Here is a 19,300-nt window from a genome sequence, read left to right as displayed (position 1 = left end):
ACATCAGAGAAGACAGACTCAGCTATAATGATTCCTGAGAAAAGCCAGACTGAATGCTCAGTCGGGGATTTTATCAGGGCTGATAACAAGCAGGCTGAGCAGTGAAGGATGAAACAGAGCAGGGTAGGTGTTTTCTCTAATGTTCCAACTGATATATATGGTAAGATACATGAGGGTGCTTCGTCTCTGATACACTTTAAAAAAACTTCACTTGTTATCTATGCAAAAGAGCTTCTCTAAGCTCTCCGATGAATTAAGTCAGCTACAGTGCTATTTTCTGAAGCACTTATGCATCAAAGAAACAGTGAAAGACAACTTCAGATAAGATTTTACTGCAGGGAAGTTCAAAGGGTCATTAGCTCTGCGCTGTTTCATTGTTTAAAATACAGAGTGTAGTTTGAAAACTGCAAATATTACAGAATGATGCAATGTTATAAACAAAAAGCTATATAACTGAAAATAAAAAAATATGAGACTCTTTCTTTGCTACTAATGCTGTGCTACACATACAATTTATTATATCATAAGTTTTTTTAGCTTCAGTGTCATTTTAAAAAACTAACAGAGGAAAGTGGTAACAAGGAAAAACAGGTATAACTTCTAAGCATTATCATTGCCTGAGCAAGCAGAAAATTGCCACGTGCTGTGCATTCATTATTGGTAAGGACAATCAATTAGAGCTGTCCTAAAGATCTTACATAAACAAATTCCCATAAATCATATGAGTTCTGTAAAGTAAGTCTTTAAAGTGAACCTAAAGCCATGGAAAAAAAACGAGATGAACTCACCTGGGGCTTCCCTTAGCCCCCTGCAGCCGATCGGTGCCCTCGCAGCTCCGCTCCGATGCCTCTGCACCCGCCGGCGAACACTTCCGGTTTGGCCGTCACCGGCCGACAGGCATGGGAACGCGAGTGACGGCCAAACCGGAAGTGTTCGCCGGCGGGTGCAGAGGCATCGGAGCGGAGCTGCGAGGGCACCGATCAGCTGCAGGGGGCTGAGGGAAGCCCCAGGTGAGTTCATCTCATTTTTTTTCCGTGGCTTTAGGTTCACTTTAATTATTGATAGGAAGTGGCAAGAGTCAGTATGAAACATTTTAGATAATACTTTCTTAATCCGTCTTAGACTCTGCCGCTGTGCACCTTAGCAAAGTTCTATATTAACTAGTACAGACCCAAATGTATTTTTGGCTTACCAGAGTAACAGTTGTCTTAGCAACAACACGATGTGAACAAGCAGAGTTTCTGATGTTTTTCATTTGAAACAAAAAAGTATGAACAATGGATGAAAGGGAGATATAGGAGGCCTGATGTATCAAGACGGCTGCAAAGAAGAATTGTGATGGAAAAATATATCAACCAATCCAGGCTCAGCTGGAAAATGGAACAAGGACTGTAATTGGTTGCAGGGGATTATAACTGTACCTCTTAACTTGAGCCATTTTTACCATCCGATTTTATTAATCAGCCCCAATGAATTTGTGTGTACCGTAAATATTAAATAAACCAACAGCTTTGCACTTCTCTCATCCTTCAGAGTTCAGCCTTAGCATTTTCACTATGTGATGATATCCCTAATTTGCGGGGGGACAATATCTCCACCTTTTTACTTTCAATCCTTTTAGTGGCCATAGCAATAGAACAGTGAAATCTGGACAAACATGTTGAGCAGAACACCCACACCAGTAGTCTTACCTACTTATCCAGGAAAATCATTGGGAAATGGCATAAAATGACTTTATTACCTTTACACTCTCATCTTAATTGTATTGAATTAACAGTAAAATAGTAAAAAGCACTTGCTTATGCCTATAAAAACTTAGAGGCTCTTGGTCATAGCGATAAGAATAGCACATCAAGCACATTTAATAAACAAAACACCCGGGAGATGTTAGAATCCAGCCTGAGCTTTAAAATTGCTTGGAGCCATAGAAAAGGGTTGGACTGAGAAGTGGCAATTAGAAATAGTCATAAGCTAATGTTAAAGTGAACCTGAAGCCTTACATTTTTTTTTTTTATAAACATACCAAGTTTATCGAAAGTTCAGCAGCAAGAAAAAAAGTACAAAATACAGGTGACACCCTACAGAGAGTGTATAGAGATAACATACATCAATTTGCCAGAGACATTCTTCACATCAGGATAAAATTCAGACACTTATTACAGGAAAAGGTGAAAACTTATGAAGTAACTTTATAACAACAAACTTGGCATGTTTACAGTAAAGTAGCAGTTTTCGGATTAATCTTATAATTTTAACGAAGAACATTAAAACGTTTCAGTGCAACATAGCGCCATTTACCCAGGGACAAGCAAAAAAGAACCTGTCCAGGTAGGAAAATAGCGGAAGACATTTTGCTTGGTGGTATCCGATCTCAGAAAAATAAGTGTAGATGATTTATAAATTTAGAAAGTGATTGGGCATGCTCAGGTTTTGGTATATCTGGAATTAATCCATTCAAACCATATATTTTCGAATTTGGCAGAGGCATTTCTATGCTGATATATGGCCCTACGGTATGGCAGCACCATATTAACAGATTTAATCCAATCTGTGCAAGTGGGAACCATGGGTGTTATCCAGTTTTTAGTAAGCTGTTTACGAGCCAGGTGTAAGACTTCTAATGCAAATTGTTTGTGATATTTACTGGGCAGGGTGACTGAAAAGATATTTAGAAGACATGTTTTAGCATCACAAACAAGAGGACATCCCATGTGATCATTCATAAATTTAATTATCTGCTTCCAAAAAGTGTTTACTCGTGGGCATGACCATATCATGTGTATAAAAGTACCTTTGCCATTTCGACATTTAGGGCAGAAATCATCTGCGCCTGCTTTGAATTTAGATAATCGTACAGGAGTAAGGAAGGCTCTATGAAGTATATATAGATATAGTAAACGATCAGGTAGGTGCGGAGAGACCTTAACAACACTGGAAAGGGCATCATCCCAGTTGTCTACGGAGACATCTCCTATTTCCCTATTCCAGAAAGTGCGTTTCTGATAAATACGATGAGTAGCGTCAGGCGTGATAAGTTCACTATATAGAAGAGTAATCAGCTGTTTGGAGGAAGCGCCTCTAATAATGTCTAGAAGGGGAGAGTTTACAAATTCTTTGGGAAAGTTGTCAAACTGAGCATTAAGGACATGTCGTAGTCCCAGATATCGAATGTAGGCTGATTGTGGGAGGTCAAATTCTGCTGTTAGCTGATCAAAAGTTTTAATTATTCCCCCCAAAAAGAGTTGATGCAGAAATCTAACACCTTTATTGAACCACCAGTCAGCATCCGAGAGTCCGCTAAGTTCTTTTAAGTTTTGATTCTCCCAGAGAGGGGTGAGTCGGAAGGACACTTCAGTACGCAATATATGATGGGAGCAGTCCCAGACTTTAAGTATTTCCTTCAGAGTAGGACAGAGTAACCAAGCAGCTCAGGGTGACCCAAACTACTAGGAATGTATAGGGGGGTTATAAGTAAACATTTGTGGTTATGGTTGTGGTTCAGAGTAGGAGGGAGGGATTGCAGTCCACCAACACCCTTAAATCCTTTAAGTGTATTTTAGTAAGGGTCCTTATTTCGATAAGGGAGCACGGAGAATATATTATTTTGTAGAGTTAATTTTCCTTCCCTAAACCCGTCATAAAGATGTGATAATTGAGATGCTAGGTAATACAAATAGCAGTTAGGGACCGCAATACCACCTAGGTCTTTTGGCTGCTGTAGAACAGGGAGAGAAAGGCAATGTCTTTGCTTGGCCCATATAAAACAGGCTAACTGGGAGTGTATTTCGAGAAAACCGATGAATGGAGAAAAACTAAAACTGGGGAGTGCCAAGATACATATAAAATTTTAGGTAGGATAATCATTTTAAATAAATTGGCACATCCAGTAGCATTTAAAGGACCTTTTTCCCATGCTTTAAGTTTGGCACTAGTTTGAATTAATAATGGGTCCAGATTTAAGGAAATAAAATCTCCAGGTGATCTCGAAACCACAATACCCAAGTACCTGAAAGAGTTCACCCACTGCAGAGGGGTAGAAAGGTGTTGTTGGGCTTGTGGGAAGGAGTCAACTGGCATAAGAGATGATTTGGCCCAATTAATTCGGAGACCTGAATAGGAGCCATACTGGTTAATCACCTGCAGCGTTTGTGTGAGTGAGTCACCTGGGTCAGACAGGTAGATCAACATATCGTCAGCGTAAAGGCTGATTTTATCGACCATATCACCTTTAACCCAACCCCGAATTTTATTTTCTGCCCGAATTATGGCTGCTAAAGGTTCGACAGCAAGGTCAAAAAGAAGTGGAGAGAGGGGGCATCCCTGCTGGGTACCTTGATTAAGAGTGAATGGAGTGGAGAGCCATCCATTGACTTTTACTCGCGCCACCGGGTTAATGTATAGGAGTTTTACCCAGCTAATAAAAGAGGGACCAAATCCGAGTCTGTGCAGGACCGCAAACAGGAAATCCCATTCCACAGTGTCAAAAGCCTTTTCGGCGTCGAAGGATAATACCACTCTGGTGCCAACCTCGTCATATTGGGTCTGTAAGTTAAGAAAGAGGCGACGTAGGTGGAGTGCTGTAGAGCGGTCCGGCACAAACCCAGACTGGTCCCTGTGTATTAAGGAGCGTGAAACTGTACTTAGGCGGCGTGCAAGAATTTTAGCTAATATTTTCACATCAGTTTGGAGTAGTGATATGGGTCGATATGCTTCGCAACGGCTGGGGGGCTTATCAGGTTTTAGTATCAAAGTAATAATAGCCTCTCTCATAGAGTAGGGGAGTTCTTGTTCTTCCTTAGCAGCCATATATAATTGCAGAAGTTTAGGAGCAAAGAAGGTGGAATGCAGTTTGTACAGTTCTATAGGCAGCCCATCTGACCTGGGTGACTTGGAGGCTGGAAAAGAGGAAATGGCCTCTTCCACCTCCTTCACAGTGATAGGGGCATCTAAGTTGGATTTTTGAGGCGCAGATAAAGTGGGAAGTTCAATTGCATTGAGATAATCGAGGATCTCGGATGCTGACCTGGTGGACCAACTAGCATACAGATCACTGTAAAAAGATACAAATCTAGCAAGGATCTCCTCTGGTGAGGATAGCATCTGACCCCCTGTATCCTCGACCCCCAACACCACCTGTGGGGATTGCTGCTGGCGTGATATTTTAGCAAGCAGAGCGCCACACTTGTCTCCATTTTCATACCAGTTTTGTTTAGCAAATAGCATTTTCCTGTTTGCTTTTTCAGTTAGCAGCTGCTCAAGATCACGTAATTTATGCTTATAAGAAGCTTCATTAATTGGATTAGGCGAGGCGGAATATATAGTTTCTGCTTTGGACAATTCATTACGAATAGAGGTTTCTGATAATGAAGATTGTGTTTTAACCCTTTTAATTTCTTTTATAAAACATTGTTTAAGGTGTAGTTTAACCACACTCCATATTGAAGTAAAACGAGCAGTGTCCCCTTGCATTGAGAGAAATTGTTGAAGTTCAATTTCTAACCGCATGGTGTCCTCCACCTTTCCCAACCAAAAAGTGTTTAACTTCCAGAGATTAGCCCTTGGTGGGAAGGTCCAGGCAAAGTACACCACGCAGGGAGAATGATCCGATAGAATGGGCGGGGCATAGGTGACCGTTTGGGTATTTGGAAGAAGGGTATTGCTTACCAGTATATAGTCTAGTCTTGAGCGCGAGTGGTATGTGGCAGACGTGCAGGAATATGCAGAGGTATTAGGAAATTTACTGTGCCAGGTGTCTGCGACAGAGACTAGTTGCAGCATTTTAAGCAGTTTAGTGGGGGTCGAGGATACAGTGGAGACAGGCATTTTATCTAGATGTGGATACAGGACATAGTTAAAATCGCCCATCCAAATAGATGGAAGATGAGGATGTAAAGCTATAAACGCTAGGGCCCTTCTAATCACGTCATATGAAAAAGGAGGAGGGATATAGACAGCTAATACAGGGAGTGCAGAATTATTAGGCAAATGAGCATAGCCGGCCTTTGATATGAGCGACCGGAGCGGTCGCTCAGGGCGCCGGCTTCCAAGGGGGCGCCTATAGCTGGTTGCCTATACTGAGGGCACCTACACCTGATTTCCTATACTGGAGGCACCTCCTATAGCTGGCTACCTTTACTGAGGGCTCCAACACCTGGCTACCTATACTGGAGGCTTCTATGACTGGCTCCCTATGGGAGCGATGGAGACTTTCAACTGACTTCCTATACTGGGGGCACCTATGCTTGGTAACCTATATTGAGGGCACCTACACATGAGATCCTATACTGTTGGCACCTATACCTGGCTACCTACCTATACTGAGTCTAAGGGGGTTTGGGGGGGGATAGCCGCACTACGGCTATAACGCGTGGTGCCAATTGTCAGTGCTGTGCTATCATTCTAAATGGGGGGGGGGGGGGGGGAGGCGGCTGACTGTCCCACTGATTGTTTTCATTAATATTCCTGAAAGGTTCTAGTCTTCATTTTTAAGTGTATTCAGGATAATGCACTCCTTCCATCCATTCGTGGTTATTAATAGTATTTTTTCTATTATACATACGTGGCGTGTCACAGAGATCTGACCATTTGGCATGATGTGTCACAACAGGAGAAAAGGGGAAGTGTGTGTGTGTGTGTGTGTGTGTGTGTATGCACGCAAGTGGGAAGAGGATGAAGGGGTGCACAAAAATCAGTTTTCGCTCAGGGCACTGTGAAACCTAAGGTCGGCCCTGCAAATGAGTATTTTGACCACATCATCCTCTTTATGCATGTTGTCTTACTCCAAGCTGTATAGGCTCAAAAGCCTACTACCAATTAAGCATATTAGGTGATGTGCAGCTCTGTAATGAGAAGGGGTGTGGTCTAATTACATCAACACCCTATATCAGGTGTGCATAATTATTAGGCAACTTCCTTTCCTTTGGCAAAATGGGTCAAAAGAAGGACTTGACAGGCTCAGAAAAGTCAAAAATAGTGAGATATCTCGCAGAGGGATGCAGCACTCTTAAAATTGCAAAGCTTCCGAAGCGTGATCATCGAACAATCAAGCGTTTCATTGAAAATAGTCAATAGGGTCGCAAGAAGCGTGTGGAAAAACCAAGGCCCAAAATAACTGCCCATGAACTGAGAAAAGTCAAGCGTGCAGCTGCAAAGATGCCACTTGCCACCAGTTTGGCCATATTTCAGAGCTGCAACATCACTGGAGTGCCCAAAAGCACAAGGTGTGCAATACTCAGAGACATGGCCAAGGTAAGAAAGGCTGAAAGACGACCACCACTGAACAAGACACACAAGCTGAAACGTCAAGACTGGGCCAAGAAACATCTCAAGACTGATTTTTCTAAGGTTTTATGGATTGATGAAATGAGAGTGAGTCTTGATGGGCCAGATGGATGGGCCCGTGGCTGGATTGGTAAAGGGCAGAGAGCTCCAGTCCTACTCAGACGCCAGCAAGGTGGAGGTGGAGTAATGGTTTGGGCTGGTATCATCAAAGATGAGCTTGTGGGGCCTTTTCGGGTTGAGGATGGAGTCAAGCTCAACTCCCAGTCCTACTGCCAGTTTCTGGAAGACACCTTCTTTAACCACTTGAGGACTACAGTCTTTCTAACCCTTAAGGACCAGGCACTTTTTTTCCATTCAGACCACTGCAGCTTTCACGGTTTATTGCTCGCTCATACAACCTACCACCTAAATGAATTTTGGCTCCTTTTCTTGTCACTAATAAAGCTTTCTTTTGGTGCTATTTGATTGCTCCTGCGATTTTTACTTTTTATTATATTCATCAAAAAAGACATGAATTTTGGCAAAAAAATGATTTTTTTAACTTTCTGTGCTGACAGTTTTCAAATAAAGTAAAATTTCTGTATACATGCAGCGCGAAAAATGTGCACAAACATGTTTTTGATAAAAAAAAAACCCATTCAGTGTATATTTATTGGTTTGGGTAAAAGTTATAGCGTTTACAAACTATGGTGCAAAAAGTGAATTTTCCCATTTTCAAGCATCTATGACTTTTCTGACCCCCTGTCATGTTTCATGAGGGGCTAGAATTCCAGGATAGTATAAATACCCCCCAAATGACCCCATTTTGGAAAGAAGACATCCCAAAGTATTCACTGAGAGGCATAGTGAGTTCATAGAAGATACTATTTTTTGTCACAAGTAAGCGGAAAATGACACTTAATGACAAAAAAAAAAAAAAAAAAAGTTTCCATTTCTGCTAACTTGCGACAAAAAAAAAATGAAATCTGCCACGGACTCACCATGCCCCTCTCTGAATACCTTGAAGTGTCTACTTTCCAAAATGGGGTCATTTGTGGGGTGTGTTTACTGTCCTGACATTTTGGGGGGTGCTAAATTGTAAGCACCCCTGTAAAGCCTAAAGGTGCTCATTGGACTTTGGACCCCTTAGCGCAGTTAGGGTGCAAAAAAGTGCCACACATGTGGTATTGCCATACTCAGCAGAAGTACTATAATGTGTTTTGGGGTGTATTTTTACACATACCCATACTTGGTGGGAGAAATACCTCTGTAAATGACAATCTTTTGATTTTTTTACACACAATTGTCCATTTACAGAGTTATTTCTCCCACCCAGCATCGGTATGTGTAAAAATACACCCCAAAACACATTGTACTACTTCTCCCGAGTACGGCGATACCACATGTGTGGCACTTTTTTGCACCCTAACTGCGCTAAAGGGCCCAAAGTCCAATGAGTACCTTTAGGATTTCACAGGTCATTTTGCGGAATTTGATTTCCAGACTACTCCTCACGGTTTAGGGCTCCTAAAATGCCAGGGCAGTATAGGAACCCCACAAATGACCCCATTTTAGAAAGAAGACACCCCAAGGTATTCCGTTAGGAGTATGGTAAGTTCATAGAAGATTTTATTTTTTGTCAAAAATTAGCAGAAAATTGATTTTTATTGTTTTTTTCACAAAGTGTCATTTTCCACTAACTTGTGACAAAAAATAAAATCTTCTATGAACTCGCCATACACCTAACGGAATACCTTGGGGTGTCTTCTTTCTAAAATGGGGTCATTTGTGGGGTTCCTATACTGCCCTGGCATTTTAGGGGCCCTAAACCGTGAGGAGTAGTCTGGAAATCAAATTCCGCAAAATGACCTGTGAAATCCTAAAGGTACTCATTGGACTTTGGGCCCTTTAGCGCAGTTAGGGTGCAAAAAAGTGCCACACATGTGGTATTGCCGTACTCGGGAGAAGTAGTAAAATGTGTTTTGGGGTGTATTTTTACACATACCCATGCTGGGTGGGAGAAATAACTCTGTAAATGGACAATTGTGTGTAAAAAAATCAAAAGATTGTCATTTACAGAGGTATTTCTCCCACCCAGCATGGGTATGTGTAAAAATACACCCCAAAACACATTGTACTACTTCTCCCGAGTACGGCGATACCACATGTGTGGCACTTTTTTGCACCCTAACTGCGCTAAAGGGCCCAAAGTCCAATGAGTACCTTTAGGATTTCACAGGTCATTTTGCGGAATTTGATTTCCAGACTACTCCTCACGGTTTAGGGCCCCTAAAATGCCAGGGCAGTATAGGAACCCCACAAATGACCCCATTTTAGAAAGAAGACACCCCAAGGTATTCCGTTAGGTGTATGGCGAGTTCATAGAAGATTTTATTTTTTGTCACAAGTTAGTGGAAAATGACACTTTGTGAAAAAAACAATAAAAATCAATTTTCCGCTAACTTTTGACAAAAAATAAAATCTTCTATGAACTTACCATACTCCTAACGGAATACCTTGGGGTGTCTTCTTTCTAAAATGGGGTCATTTGTGGGGTTCCTATACTGCCCTGGCATTTTAGGGGCCCTAAACCGTGAGGAGTAGTCTGGAAATCAAATTCCGCAAAATGACCTGTGAAATCCTAAAGGTACTCATTGGACTTTGGGCCCTTTAGCGCAGTTAGGGTGCAAAAAAGTGCCACACATGTGGTATCGCCGTACTCGGGAGAAGTAGTACAATGTGTTTTGGGGTGTATTTTTACACATACCCATGCTGGGTGGGAGAAATAACTCTGTAAATGGACAATTGTGTGTAAAAAAATCAAAAGATTGTCATTTACAGAGGTATTTCTCCCACCCAGCATGGGTATGTGTAAAAATACACCACAAAACACATTGTACTACTTCTCCCGAGTACGGCGATACCACATGTGTGGCACTTTTTTGCACCCTAACTGCGCTAAAGGGCCCAAAGTCCAATGAGTACCTTTAGGATTTCACAGGTCATTTTGCGGAATTTGATTTCCAGACTACTCCTCACGGTTTAGGGCCCCTAAAATGCCAGGGCAGTATAGGAACCCCACAAATGACCCCATTTTAGAAAGAAGACACCCCAAGGTATTCCGTTAGGAGTATGGTGAGTTCATAGAAGATTTTATTTTTTGTCACAAGTTAGTGGAAAATGACACTTTGTGAAAAAAACAATAAAAATCAATTTTCCGCTAACTTTTGACAAAAAATAAAATCTTCTATGAACTTACCATACTCCTAACGGAATACCTTGGGGTGTCTTCTTTCTAAAATGGGGTCATTTGTGGGGTTCCTATACTGCCCTGGCATTTTAGGGTCCCTAAACCGTGAGGAGTAGTCTGGAAATCAAATTCCGCAAAATGACCTGTGAAATCCTAAAGGTACTCATTGGACTTTGGGCCCTTTAGCGCAGTTAGGGTGCAAAAAAGTGCCACACATGTGGTATCGCCGTACTCGGGAGAAGTAGTACAATGTGTTTTGGGGTGTATTTTTACACATACCCATGCTGGGTGGGAGAAATACCTCTGTAAATGACAATCTTTTGATTTTTTTACACACAATTGTCCATTTACAGAGTTATTTCTCCCACCCAGCATGGGTATGTGTAAAAATACACCCCAAAACACATTTTACTACTTCTCCCGAGTACGGCAATACCACATGTGTGGCACTTTTTTGCACCCTAACTGCGCTAAAGGGCCCAAAGTCCAATGAGTACCTTTAGGATTTCACAGGTCATTTTGCGGAATTTGATTTCCAGACTACTCCTCACGGTTTAGGGCCCCTAAAATGCCAGGGCAGTATAGGAACCCCACAAATGACCCCATTTTAGAAAGAAGACACCCCAAGGTATTCCGTTAGGAGTATGGTGAGTTCATAGAAGATTTTATTTTTTGTCACAAGTTAGTGGAAAATGACACTTTGTGAAAAAAACAATAAAAATCAATTTTCCGCTAACTTTTGACAAAAAATAAAATCTTCTATGAACTCACCATACTCCTAACGGAATACCTTGGGGTGTCTTCTTTCTAAAATGGGGTCATTTGTGGGGTTCCTATACTGCCCTGGCATTTTAGGGGCCCTAAACCGTGAGGAGTAGTCTGGAAATCAAATTCCGCAAAATGACCTGTGAAATCCTAAAGGTAGTCATTGGACTTTGGGCCCTTTAGCGCAGTTAGGGTGCAAAAAAGTGCCACACATGTGGTATCGCCGTACTCGGGAGAAGTAGTACAATGTGTTTTGGGGTGTATTTTTACACATACCCATGCTGGGTGGGAGAAATAACTCTGTAAATGGACAATTGTGTGTAAAAAAATCAAAAGATTGTCATTTACAGAGGTATTTCTCCCACCCAGCATGGGTATGTGTAAAAATACACCACAAAACACATTGTACTACTTCTCCCGAGTACGGCGATACCACATGTGTGGCACTTTTTTGCACCCTAACTGCGCTAAGGGGCCCAGAGTCCAATGAGTACCTTTAGGCTTTACAGGGGTGCTCAAAATTTAGCACCCCGCCCACTTGCCAGGACAGTTAACAAACCCCACAAATGACCCCATTTTGGAAAGAATACACGCTAAGGTATTCCATGAGGGCCATGGTGAGTTCATAGAAAATGTTATTTTTTGTCACAAGTTAGCGGAAAATGACATTTTGTGAAAAAACAAAAAAAACCCACAAAACCACAATTTCTGCTAACTTGTGACAAAAAATAAAACATTCTATGAACTCACCATGCACCTCACGGAATACTTTTGGGTGTCCTCTTTCCAAAATGGCATCATTCGTGGGGTCTGTCCTGGCATTTTAGGGTCTCTGCAATCATTACATGTATGGCCAGTATTAGGAGTTTCTGCTATACTCCTTATATTGGGCATAAGGGTAATGCACTGTGGGCTGAAAGGAAAAATTAACGTCAAACAATCAATCAATGTGGATGAAAAAATATCTGCCAAAAAATTTTGGAGAAAAAAAAAAAAAAAAAAAAAAAGAGGAAGGCGTCTGCCAGGACATAGGAGCTGCCGCCCCAAAAATCCAAACCCACCAGCTCGTATGCCCTGGCAAACCTGATTTATCCATTCACACCGATCGATGTGGATGAACAAATCATTGCCAGAGTTCTTTTTTGATACAAAGTGTTTGCCAAAGCATATGAATCCCCAACACCACTCCTCGGCCCATATGCCTCGGCAAACGTATCTTTTTGACTGCGGAGGAGAAATCTCGTCCTGCAGCGCTGCATGCACCGACTTATGTGTAAGCTGACAGACGCGCATTGTTCTGTCAGGATGCACCATCAGTGCTGCAGCTGATTGGTCGGTCTGGATAGAAAAAAGAGAGAAGAAAAAAGACAAAACAATACAAAAAGGAGGAGAAGGCGTCTGCCAGGACATAGGAGCTGCCGCCCCAAAAATCCAAACCCACCAGCTCGTATGCCCTGGCAAACCTGATTTATCCATTCACACCGATCGATGTGGATGAACAAATCATTGCCAGAGTTCTTTTTTGATACAAAGTGTTTGCCAAAGCATATGAATCCCCAACACCACTCCTCGGCCCATATGCCTCGGCAAACGTATCTTTTTGACTGCGGAGGAGAAATCTCGTCCTGCAGCGCTGCATGCACCGACTTATGTGTAAGCTGACAGACGCGCAATGTTCTGTCAGGATGCACCATCAGTGCTGCAGCTGGTTAGTCGTTCGCTCGGTCCACCTGGAAGGTTATTGGATGGAAAAAGGAAAAAAAATACAAAAAAAAACAAAAAACAGGCAAGCAGCAAAGCAATTACTTCATTAACATTAATAAACTGAACTTTTTTAATAAAAACCTTAACATTGCAAACTAAACATTAGCTTCTTTGCTTACCTGTTTTTTGTTTTTTTTTGTTTTTTTTAACTTACCTCCCGAGGACAAACCTCTCCTCCCCCATGGGACAATGTGCGAAGTGCAAATCGCACAGAGTTGTGGCGAAGTACATTACGCATTTTGTCCCAAGTGAAAGGAGAGGTTTCTGGCAGCCCTGTGTATTACGCTCTCTCAAAACCAGATGTTTGGTTTCACACTGCATATTGACATATCCGGTGGGTCGAGCCCGCCGCACCGTATCGTCCAAAACAGACCTTCAGGGAATACCACAAGAGTAGCATTCGGCCTAGTAATGAACTGCGTCGCCATAGACTAACATGACTTCCGGGCCGATCGAAATTGCCACAGAAGCCACGCAGTAACGTAGGCATGCACTAGTGTTAAGTCAAGCACTTCCGGCGTAGGGGGGGACCGCAAAGTGTGACTTTCGCTAGGCATTTTGCCCTAACGCATCGCAGCAGTGTGAAATAGCACTGAGAGACCCTTGTGTGCCTACCGCTGTGTCTGTAGTTCCCTACTCTCTAATAGTGTACCTGCTCATGGTACCTCTCAAAACACTCCCCTAGGCATAGTCCAGGCTGGTCAGGGCAGCGGGGACAATAAACAGTGGTGTCACGCCTTGTTCCAGCCCTGCTGCAGACACGACAGCGTTTTCTTCGGATTCGGTGACCTGGGGTACTTGGAATCGGATAGGCGTAATGCCTTCCATGCAGCCTGCTAGTTGCATCTTGGGGTTGGGCCCGGGCACCTCCTGGATACAGGAGTTCCATAGTGATCTGTCTCTGAAATTGTAGAAACGATCCAGTTCTCCCAGCCTTACTGTAGAGAACAAAGCTGTTGTAAACTGCCAATTGAATTAAATAAAAGGACACTTTTTTATACCAGCGCCTTGTTTTGCGGGAAAGTAAATAGGGCGCTAACCTCTGGTCATTGAAGTCCACCCCTCCCATGTTGGTATTATACTCGTGGACGACAAGGGGTTTTTCAATGACCTCAGTTCGCCGTTGAATTTGGACTGTCGTGTCTGCGTGAATGGTGGACAGAAAGTAAACGTCCCTCTTGTCCTTCCATTTCACCGCGAGCAGGTCGTCAGCACTCAATGCGGCCCTCTGCCCCCGTTGAAGTTTGGTGGTAATGAGCCGTTGGGGGAAGCCCCGGCGACTATGCCGCACGGTGCCACAGCATCGGATTCCTTCTAACTTTAAGTGCTGATAGAGGGCCACACTTGAGTAGTAATTGTCCACATAAAGATGGTACCCCTTCTGGAACAAGGGTGACGCCAAGTCCCACACAACCTTTCCACTGCTCCCCAGGTAGTCAGGGCATCCGACCGGCTCCAATTTGGAGTCTTTTCCCTCATAGACTCTAAAATAAGATGTATAGCCTGTGGCCCTTTCACAGAGCTTATACAGTTTCACCCCATACCGGGCGCGCTTGCTTGGGATGTACTGTTTGATGCCAAGGCGCCCGGTAAAACGTATGAGGGACTCATCTACGCAGATTTGCTGTTCAGGGGTATAAGCATCTGCAAATTTTGATGACAGGTGGTCTATGAGGGGCCGCATTTTGTGGAGCCGGTCAAAAGCAGGGTGGTCACTTTCATGACAGGTTTCATCATCATTGAAGTGCAGGAAGCGCAGGATGTTCTCAAATCGTGTCCTGGACATGGCAGCAGAGTACAAGGGAACATGTTGTGATGGGTCTGTAGACCAATAAGACCGCAACACATTTTGTTTGATTTGACCCATGTTTAAGAGAAGGCCCAAAAAAATTTTAAGTTCGGAAACTTGGACTGGTTTCCACCGAAATGGCTGGGCAAGGAAGACATTCGGATTGGCGGTTAGAAATTGTGTGGCTTTACGGTTGGTCTCTGCCACGACTAGGTCTAAGAGATCCTGGGTGATGAACAGATAAAAAAAGTCTAGGGGCGATCCTAGATTATCTGTCATCACCTGGACTCCAGACTGGGCGGTGAAAGGGGGCAGTACGGGTGCGGCGGTATCAGGGGATTGCCAATTTGGATTTGCCAGCACCTCTGGTAAACTAGGGGTAGTACGGGCCCGTCTACTTGATGGCTGCGACTGGGGTGTTACTACACGTGCCACCGAACCAGTTTCAACTTCCACGCTGGTGCTCGCCACTTCACCAGGGTGTACGGAAGTACTGGTTCTAGGTCCAGGAGATGCTGTGCTGCCTGCCCCACCATGAAATCTCAGACCAGCACGAGCACCACTCTGCTGCCCTTGAGGCTGATCCTGCGCCACCTGCGGTCCAACGACATGGGGTGTGGTACGGCTGGCTCTAGCCGGGACCTCAACCTCGTCATCACTATCGGTCAGTGAGCCACTGCTCAATTCAGGTACAAACTCTGACCCAGATGATTCGTCGAATGGTTCGTCCCAATCGTCCTCATCCGACTGGGCCATGTACCTGAGAACCTCATCATCGGAATACCCCTTTTTTGCCATGGTGGACTGCTAAATTTAGGGGGTATTCCTCTGAGACTACCCAGAAAAAAGAGCACCTACTTAGCGAAAGGGAGTATTTGAGCGGTAGAAAGCTGTGATCACTGAGTTTTGATTAAAAAAAAAATCAAAACTGATGTTTACAGTGCACAGCTAGTGTACAGTGGTTTTTGCAGTGATCAGAAAAAAAAATTCTGTCACTGCGGTGGGGTGGGCTGAACGCAAGTGCAGGCGAGCGATCAGACCTGATCGGGCAAACACTGCGTTTTTTAGTGGATCCTAGTGACCCTAATAGATCTGACTGCGATCAGTAATGATCACTTACAGATACTATATAGTAACAATGTTGATTAGCGACAGTGATGACGCTAATTAGTGACTGTGGTGCAGTGGGCTGAGCACTAACTGACACTAACAAAGGGGCCTAGCTAACTGGCCTAACTGCTAACACTAGTGATACTAAAAAAGTGACAGTTTCCACTGATCACTGTTTTTAGATCACTAGGATAGTGACAGGGGGGTGGTGGCGAGTGGGGAATCAGAAGCAATCAGAAACAATCACAGGCCAATCACGGGACAATCAAAGCCAATCACAGGCCAATCACGGGACAATCACAGGCCAATCACGGGACAATCACAGGCCAATCACGGGACAATCACAGGCCAATCACGGGCCAATCACAGGCCAATCACGGGGCAATCACAGGCCAATCACGGGACAATCACAGGCCAATCACGGGACAATCACAGGCCAATCACGGGACAATCACAGGCCAATCACGGGACAATCACGGGCCAATCACGGGACAATCACAGGACAATCACAGGCCAATCACGGGACAATCACAGGCCAATCACGGGACAATCACAGGCCAATCACGGGACAATCACAGGCCAATCACGGGACAATCACAGGCCAATCACGGGACAATCACAGGCCAATCACGGGACAATCACAGGCCAATCACGGGACAATCAAATACAATTACGGGACAATCAAATACAATGACAGCACAATATGACAGCACAATCAAATACAATGCACTGGGAAGGTGATTGGGGGGGGGGGGGGGGTCTGAGGGCGATCTGAGGGTGAGGGGGGTTGATTAGGTGCCCGCACGGGGCAGATTGGGTCCTGATCTGATGGGTGGCAGACACAGGGGGTGACCGATGGGAGGTCAGTGAGTGATTACAGGGGAGAATAGATGTAAACAATGCACTGGGGAGGTTATCAGGGGGGGGGTCTGAGGACAATCTGGGGGTCTGGGTGGGTGATCAGGTGCCCCCAAGGGACAGTTTAGGGTCTGCTCTGATGGGTGGTGGTGACAAGGGGTGATAGACAAGTGACAGACAGGTGATAGACAGGTGGTCAGTGGGTGAGGCAGATGCAGTACAGTATACAGTATACAGGGGTGGGGGGCTGGGGGGGGGGTCTGGGGGGATCTGAGGGTAGGGGGGGGGGTGATCAAGGGACCCTAGGGGGCAGTTAGGGACCTAATCTAAATAATAGCGTCGGCAGATAGTGGCAGGGGGTGATTGATAGGTTTATTAGGGGGTGCTTGGGTGCAAACTTGGGTCTGCTGGGGTGGTCAGGGGGGGTTCTGAAGGCTGGGGTGGGCGATCGGGGGGTCTGTGGGTGTAAAAAACCTGTTCTGTGCTTGCTCTAACAGGGCTGCCTCCTCCTCCGAGATCCGTGCGAAGATGCGTGCAGAGGAGGAGGAGGCAGCCTGTATAATACACTTTGTTACGTAAACAAAGTGTATTATACAATACTATTGGCCAGATCGTATTTTTAAACCCCGCCGGCGCTGCTAATTGGCCGGCGGGGTATCGGGCAAGGTGGGCGGGACCTTTCGCCGCGGGGAGCGCGCGTCATAGATGACGCGATCGCTCCCCGGACACGCCTTAAGGACCCGCCGCCGTCAGGCGTATTGCGGTCCTTAAGGCGTCCACTTTGCCGCCGCCCATGGGCTGTGGGCGGTCGGCAAGTGGTTAAGCAGTGGTACAGGAAGAAGTCTGCATCCTGCAAGAAAAACATGATTTTCATGCAGGACAATGCTCAATCACACGCGTCCAAGTACTCCACAGCGTGGCTGGCAAGAAAGGGTATAAAAGAAGAAAAACTAATGACATGGCCTCCTTGTTCACCTGATCTGAACCCCATTGAGAACCTGTGGTCCATCATAAAATGTGAGATTTACAAGGAGGGAAAACAGTACACCTCTCTGAACAGTGTCTGGGAGGCTGTGGTTGCTGCTGCACGCAATGTTGATGGTGAACAGATCAAAACACTGACAGAATCCATGGATGGCAGGCTTTTGAGTGTCCTTGCAAAGAAAGGTGGCTATATTGGTCACTGATTTGTTTTTGTTTTTTGTTTTTGAATGTCAGAAATGTATATTTGTGAATGTTGAGATGTTATATTGGTTTCACTGGTAAAAATAAATAATTGAAATGGGTATATATTTGTTTTTTGTTAAGTTGCCTAATAATTATGCACTGTAATAGTCACCTGCACACACAGATATCCCCCTAAAATAGCTAAAACTAAAAACAAACTAAAAACTACTTTCAAAAATATTCAGCTTTGATATTAATGAGTTTTTTGGGTTCATTGAGAACATGGTTGTCGTTCAATAATAAAATTATTCCTCAAAAATACAACTTGCTTAATAATTCTGCACTCCCTGTATAAGCAGGGGCATACCATAGAACGAGCAATGCATAAATATATATCTGCCCTCCTTGTCCACATCAATGGTAAACATTTGAAAGTGCACTCGTTTTGTAATCAGAAGAGAGACTCCTCTAGATTGTGAAGTAAAAACTGAGCTGTAATGCCAGCCTATTCATGACCTGTGTAGTGTATGGGGCATATTTCCATCAAAGTGGGTTTCCTGTAGTGCTATAACATCAACATTTTGCTTTCTGAGGGTATTGAGTACAACTGAGCGTTTAACCTATTCACGTATGCCTCTCACGTTCCATGTAAGAAAAGAGACCTTAGACATAGCCATTATACATACCATATGAAATAAAAAATATCGGATCCGCCAAGCCAATAGTGCACTGTAACAACCTAAACAATAACATATGACTTTGAGGTCCCGGCTCTTGACATAACTCTCTTAGCCAGAGCGCATAACCAAGTAACACACTGAGTGGCTGCGCATCACTGAGACAAAATATCGCAGGCAATAGGCCTACGACACTCCGTACAAAAAGCGTATTAAGCGGTGTGCAGTCAGCAAGCAGGGGGGGAACACCCGGTAGGGTGCACAATGCCGACACGCGCGATGGCAATTCAAAGAGCCCCCCCCATCCGGGCCTTTGGTGACGGGGCGGGGAGGGGGGAGGCCGACCCCCCTCCACAACTGCAGCGGATTGGTTACCCTCAACCCGGCCTGGCCCCGACACACCGCCTGAGGGAGTAACACATAAAAATTGAAAAGTAGAGGGAAAGGGGGTTAGGCCCCCTAGGGCATATCCAGGCATAACAAAATAAAGAGGCAGTTCGACCTGTTCATACAGTATAAAAAATAGTAAACACTTGAGCTATACATTCGGCTTGTATTTGGTGTAGCAGACATAAAATAACTGCAGGCGGACTGCCGAGTAAGTAACACAGTCTTGTTCTAAGGTGAACAGGGGAAAAAAAAACAGTAAAAACAGAGCGA

General features: G+C 44.2%; 1 protein-coding gene across 4 annotated transcripts in view; it reads right to left on the bottom strand.

Annotated features, from left to right (window-relative positions):
* The window catches only part of ARSK (arylsulfatase family member K), a 113,235-nt gene that overhangs the window by 25,025 nt on the left and 68,910 nt on the right, over positions 1–19,300 (bottom strand). The gene's annotated exons all lie outside the window — the stretch shown is intronic.

Source organism: Hyperolius riggenbachi, chromosome 1 (genome assembly GCF_040937935.1).
Source record: "Hyperolius riggenbachi isolate aHypRig1 chromosome 1, aHypRig1.pri, whole genome shotgun sequence".
In the NCBI taxonomy this organism is placed as follows: Eukaryota; Metazoa; Chordata; class Amphibia; order Anura; family Hyperoliidae; genus Hyperolius; species Hyperolius riggenbachi.
The sequence above is the reverse complement of the archived record's forward strand: the minus strand, read 5'-3'. Positions and strand labels throughout refer to the sequence as shown.